Here is a 6,878-nt window from a genome sequence, read left to right as displayed (position 1 = left end):
TCTCTCTCTCTCTCTCTCTCTCCCTCCCGCGCGATGGGGTGCTCTTCTCTTCGCGTCTTTGGATCGACATGCCGTCGTGCCTCAAAGATGGATTTTCCTGCTATTATCTAAATAAAATAGAGCTGTAACACTGAGCTGTAACACTGATTTATCTAAGCGCTATAACACAGTCTGTTCGAGACCTGAGAGCTATAACACGGTCTGTCCAAGACCCGAGAGCTGTGACCCGCCGAGAGGGCTTTAAGGTCCGTCACTCCAAATTTTTGTTGTGACGAGACAAAGAACCAAGGAGCATACACTTGCCTGACATCTATGGTGCCTGGCTGAAAACAACCTCCGCGCAGAAGAGGCCAAGTGCAGCAGGAGCCCAACTCAGCGAAGCTCCTGCAGTAGAAGCGGAACGCGAAGAAAGCCCAGTGCAGGAGAAGGCCCATCATGCTGAAAACCGAAAGCCCATGTGGCTCAGCCTCCGATTCCAGAAGACCTCCGGTTAAGGTAGGAGGTCCTCGCTCTATGGCTGGAGGAACATGCCTAACAAAATCTTAATTCCTTTACAATCTCTCATTTCTCGTTTCCTTGAACTCCCCACAAACTGGCAGGCAGCAGTGGGCGCAATTGAGGGACTCTGGAGAGGCTACTCTTCGGTATGTCCCAAAGGCACTATCTGCTGGGCCCCAGTAGCGGTTACCCAAGCCAGTGAGGGTTCTTCTGTCCCTACTTCTCTCTGTTCCAAGAATCAGGCCAATGAAAACTGAGCACACGTCAGATAGCTAGCAAATTTTCCAGTAGGCTATGAAGGGGATTCCTTGGCACATCCTTCCCACTGCTTTTCCCTCTTTTCCTTCAGCTCTTTCTCCCTGGACACGAGCCCGACCAAAACCCAGGATGCCCAGGCTCTGAGGTCTTATTGCAAACATTCAGTGAGAGACAAAGCGATAAGTGGGAGGTGGATTTGTTAGGATTCAGGGAGAAGCTTCAAGGTGTGGGCCATTGCTGAGAGCAAGGGTTCGGGTCATGGATTGCGGCCTGAGTTTTGCGAGCCCGGGGTTAATTCATATGCTAATGAGTGGGCAGATCATCCCAGCCATTGGGGAACCACCCACTCCTCCCTCTGACAGTGCCTTAGAGCTGTTCTGCCACCTCTGGGTGTGTCTTTTGGCTTACAGATTGGGGATTAAGGTTTGCTCGAATTTGACCTGTCCTGTTGGACCCAATTGACTTTAATCGGTTTATGTTATGCCCTGGTGCTATGTCATTCTTTCAAAGGTTGTGCTCTGCCCCCCTTTCCCTCCTGTTTCATGCTCCTTTCCTCAGCCCCATCTGGGCCCACAATGTTGCCTCTGCAATCTTCTAGAGGGATAACCAAAAAATAGCTGGCCTTGGGAGGGAAGTACTGTATAATACCCAACCCCTTAGTCCTACCTAGCATTGGTCACACTGGAGATCTTGGGGACGCCCAAACTCCAGTCTGGGGGTCCCAGGAGGTCATGACCTGCCTAGGGATCTGGTCCTCGAAAGGTTGTCACACCTCAGCCTTTCAGGGATCCTCTAGTCCCAAGGGTCCCAGGAGGTCGTCACGCCTCGACCTGCCCAGGGATTCGATCTCTAGGAGGCTGTCACGCCTCAGCCTGCCTGGAGATCTGTATCCTGACCCAGGGACGCCTGGCTCTCAGGTTGCCACAGTACTGGGCAGGATAAGCTTCAAAAAGCCTATTAGTTTTTTTTCTTTTCCTTTTCCTCCCTAACATGACTGTTTTTCAGATGGGAAATAACCAGTCCACTTCCCGGCAGACGCCCTTGAGATGCTTCCTTGACAACTGGAAGCTGTTCGATCCTCTAACTCTGAGGAGGAGTCGATTAAAATTCTTTTGTGCCACTGCGTGGCCACGGTATCCACTGGGGGATGAGGAACACTGGCCCGAGGATGGGACTTTAAATTACAATACCATCCTGCAATTAGAATTATTCTGCAAAAGACAAGGGAAATGGACAGAGATCCCTATGTCCAAATTTTCTTCAGACTGAGAGATATGAAGGAACTCTGTCTTAAATATGGGATTGTTGTACACCCTAAAAGTGAGCCCACTAGGCAAATGGTGTTAGGCACAGGCAACCAAGAGAAGGAACCCCGCCGTGAAGGCTCACCTCCCACAGCTCCTGAGTTGCCTGGTGTTTCTTCCTTGTATCCAAGCATGCCCCTATATCCGGGAGCACCCCCTCCACAAAAGCCAGCTCGAGTATGTCCCTTAGTTGAAACTGGAGGAGAATTTGGACCAACCCGAGTCCATAAACCCTTCTCCCTCTTAGAACTAAGACAGATCAAACAAGACCTGGGAAGCTATACAGATGACCCAGGCAAATACATAGATACATTCCAACATATTACCTTGGCCTTTGACTTGACATGGAAGGACATCATGGTCATATTTAGTCAAACTTTATCTGACCCTGAACATACTAGGGTCTTAAAGGAAGCCCAGAGGTATGTTACAGGGCTTCACATGTCCAGTGATAAATACCCAGTAGGGGAAACTGCAGTCCCCTCCTCTGATCCTAATTGGAATTATAGCGACCCTGAGCACATCTGGAAAAGGGATCATTTTCTAATCTGTATGAAGGCAGGAGTAAAAGCAGCTCAACAAAAAGTAATTAGCTATGCCCGGGTCTCAGCAATAACTCAGGAGCCCAATGAGAACCCCATTGCCTTTCTGGAAAGGCTAAAAGAGGCCCTCCAAAAGTTTACCAATTTGGACATAGACTCTTACAAGGGACAGGTGATTTTAAAGGATAAATTTAAAAGGATAAATCCTGTCCCAATGTGCATCAGATATCAGAATTAAGTTACAACAGCTACAGCAGCAGGACTCTGTTGCCTCTTTAGATGAGATGATCCAGACAGCCACCAATACCTTTTATAACAGAGAACAGGAGAGGGAGGCCAAGGCCCAGGAGAGGGAGAGAAGGAAAGAGACAAGGCATGCCCAGATGCTGGCCGCCCTCCAGGGAAGCCCTGTGGCACACCCCAAGTCCTTGAAGGACAAGGCACGAGGCAAATGCCTAATCTGTACACAGGCAGGGCATTGGGCCAAAGAGTGTCCTAACCATCACAAGTCTCCTAGAACGGCTTGCCACAAATGCCATCAACTAGGACATTGGGCGGCACTCTGCCCTCGGGACCCAAGAACCTCAAGGTCAAGCGCCAAGCCTTCCCTCACGATGGTTCAAGAAGACTGAAGCGGCCTGCTCCAGCCAGCCCGCCTGTCACAGATAACCATTACGGGGTTGGAGCCAGGGGTGCAACTGGATGTGGCAGGTAGGTCCGAGAATTTCTTGGTTGACACAGGGCTACCTACTCTGTCTTGATTTCCTACTCCGGAGCCTTCTCCTCCCAAACCTGTACCATTTTGGGTGCTACAAGAAAAGCAACTACTAAAAGAGTCACCCAAGCACTTCTTTGTTGCTGGGATGGACAGATATTCTCCCACCAGTTCCTGGTGGTCCCTGAGTGTCCTACTCCCTTAATGGGAAGAGACATGCTCACTAAACTGGGGACCACCCTTGTGATGGGAAGCTTTTCAGCCCCTAGGGCCCTACAGCTTCTGGTTACTACTGAAGAACCCATTACACCTTCTCCAATAGAGAGGGACCAAAAACTATGGGAGGACAAAATTAACCCCCAGGTGTGGGACCAGGGAATTCCTGGACAAGTCCACCAAGCTGAACCGGTCATCATTGTCCTCTGAGATCCCACTCGGTTTCCTAATCGGAAACAGTATCCCCTCAAAAGAGAGGCGCGGGAGGGACTACAGCCTTTAATAAATAAATTCCTTGCTTATGGGCTATTGGTCCCCACCAGTTCTCCATGTAACATCCCAATCCTCTCAGTAAAGGAAAAGGACGGAACCTGGAGAATGGTTTAAGATCTCCGGATCATAAATGAAGCTGTAGTCCCCCTCCATCCCACAGTACCCAATCCCTATGTAATCTTGGGAGAAATCCCCCCCAGTGCCAAGTGGTTTACAGTCTTGGATCTCAAAGATGCATTTTTTTGCATACCATTGGCTAAAGAATCCCAATATCTTTTTGCCTTTAAGTGGGAGGCCCCAGGAGAAAAACACCAACAGATGACTTGGACAGTATTACCTCAGGGGTTCAGATACAGCCCCCACTTGTTTGGACAGGCCCTTAGCCGGGATCTCCTAGATCTGGACCTGGGATCTAATGGGAAAATATTACAATATGTAGATGACCTACTAATCTGCTCTCCAGATGAGAAAAGTGCCCAACAACATGCAATTCAGGTTCTAAACTTTTTGGCAGAAAAGGGATATAAAGTCTCCCATGCTAAGGTACAGATGGTCGAGACAAAGGTCACTTACCTGGGAGTTCAGATTACACATGGGTCTAGGAGGCTGTCCTCTGATGGGGTACAAAAAATCCTCCAGTTGCCCTCCCCCATGACTGGAAAACAATTGCGAGCTTTCCTGGGGCTAACTGGGTATTGTAGAATCTGGATACCCAACTATGGTCTAATTGCCCAGCCCTTATATGAAAGCTTGAAGGGACGAGATGATTCAATCTCACTGGTGTGGGAAACTTCTCAAAAGAAGGCAGAGGCTACAGTAAAACAGGCCTTAACTCAGGCACCTGCCTTGAGGTTGCCAGATCCAGAAAAAGCATTCCAACTTTATGTCCATGAAAGAGAGGGAATAGCCTTGGGAATGTTAACTCAAAGGTTGGGATCTGAGCCCCAGCCTGTAGCTTACTTATCCAAGAGACTTGATCCAACCGCCCAAGGCTGGCCCCCCTGCCTTCGAAATCTTGCAGCTATTGCAACCATGATAGATGTTTTAAAACTCTCCTTTGGGGGCAAACTAACTATTTTTACCAGCCACCGAGTAAAACAACTCCTAAATGGGAGAGGCCATTTATGGATGTCTGATCAAAGAATCCTCAGATATCAAGTAATGCTGATGGAAAATCCAGGCCTCACTATATCCCTTTGTGAGGTTCTTAATCCAACCACCCTCCTGCCTACCCCCGAGGGCTCTCTCCCCTTTCACTCCTGTCTAGAAACCTTGGACCACTGGACAAAACCCTGAGAGGGATTTTCAGAAGATCCTCTGACCAACCCTGAGGAAATCTGGTATACTGATGGAAGCAGCTTTGTCTTAGATGGAAAAAGAAGAGCCAGGTATGCAGTAGTCTCCAATTTTGAGACCATAGAGGCTAAGCCTCTGCCACCAGGTACTTCAGCCCAACTAGCTGAGCTCATAGCCCTGACTCAAGCTTTAGAGCTGGGAAAAAGAAAAAGAATAGCCATTTACATTGACTCCAAGTATGCCTTTCTGGTGCTACATGCACATGATGCTATTTGGAAAGAAAGAGACCACTTGATCACCCGAGATTTCCCAATCAAATGTGGTGATCAAATCCTTAGGCTCTTGGAGGCAGTCCTTCTGCCCGCTGAGGTTTCAGTCTCCCACTGTAAAGGACACCAAAAAGGGAGCATGGAAGTGACACGAGGGAACCAAGCAGTGGATCAGGCACCTAAGAGAGCAGTATTAGAGAACAATGATCTAATAAGGGTTGCCACCTTAGTTCCACAGACTAACTTGCCAGAAACTCCTTCATATATTGAAGGTGAGACTCTTAAAGCTAAGAGTGAGAGCTTTCAAGAAGATCATATGGGGTGGTTCCAAAAGGAGGGACTCCTTTTTCTGCCTGGGAACCTCCCATGGAAGTTGGTTAACTCCTTACATGCCACCACTCATTTAGGGGAAAAGGCCCTCCAAAGATTACTAGAAAGGTCCTTCAGAGGAACAGGCTTCCAAACAACTATAAGACAAGTGATCTCCTTTTGTCCCACTTGCCAATTAAACAACCCCCAAGGAGCTCAAAGACCCCAGCTGGCCCAGCCCATCCAATGACGTGGGGCCTAGCCAAGAGAGGACTGGCAGATGGACTTCACCCAGATGCCAGTTTCTCAAGGGTATAAATACCTATTAGTCATGATAGATACATTTACAGGATGAATCGAAGGCTTTCCCACCCGGACTGAGAAGGCTGAGGAGGTGGTAAAAAAAAAAAAACTGCTCCATGAAATCATTCCAAGATTTGGTCTGCCCAGATCATTACAAAGCAACAATGGGACATCATTTACTTCTAAGGTCACCCAAGGGGTCTCTAAGGCATTGGGCATTACCTATTATCTCCATTGTGCCTGGAGGCCTCAGTCTTCAAAAAAGTAAAAAGAGACAATCAATTCTTAAAATCAGCGATAAAAAAGATAAGCCAGGAGACCTCCCTGGGATGGAAGGAGGCTTTACCAATAGCTCTCCTCTGCACCCGTATTGCCCCTAAGGAACAGGTTGGTTTTAGTTCTTATGAGATGCTATATGGGAGACCTTTTGTTTATGTCAATGACCTCTTCCTAGATCCAGAGGTTCAGACCCTCCAGTCTTATACCATGGCCATTGGGCAATTCCAACAGGATATACGCTTGTGGGGTATGAACCAGGACCCAAAAGATTCTAAAGAGTCACCACTATATGCTCCAGGGACTCAAGCCCTAATTAAAGTCTGGAAAGATGGGTCCCCAAAGGCTCAACTCCAGCCCACATGGGAGGGCCCCTACCCTGTAATACTCTCTACTCCCACAGCGGTCAGGGTGCCAGGACCTGACTCCTGGATTCACTACTCACGAGTCAAGCGGTGGAAGAAAACAGAAGAGGACACTCAATACACCTGTGAGCCCCTGGGAGATCTCAGATACCTATTCAGAACTACAAATGAGTGCTATTCTAATGAACACCCCCAAAACCTGGTCTCTGGGGATAAGATTTCTCAGGACAGCTCTAAAGAGCCAACACAGCTCA

General features: G+C 48.3%; 1 protein-coding gene across 3 annotated transcripts in view; it reads left to right on the top strand.

Moving 5' to 3' along the window:
* The window catches only part of SCP2 (sterol carrier protein 2), a 108,625-nt gene that overhangs the window by 908 nt on the left and 100,839 nt on the right, over positions 1–6,878 (top strand). The gene's annotated exons all lie outside the window — the stretch shown is intronic.

This window comes from Cervus canadensis, chromosome 2, assembly GCF_019320065.1.
Source record: "Cervus canadensis isolate Bull #8, Minnesota chromosome 2, ASM1932006v1, whole genome shotgun sequence".
Lineage (NCBI taxonomy): Eukaryota > Metazoa > Chordata > Mammalia > Artiodactyla > Cervidae > Cervus > Cervus canadensis.
This window is presented reverse-complemented; position numbering and strand designations above follow the sequence as displayed.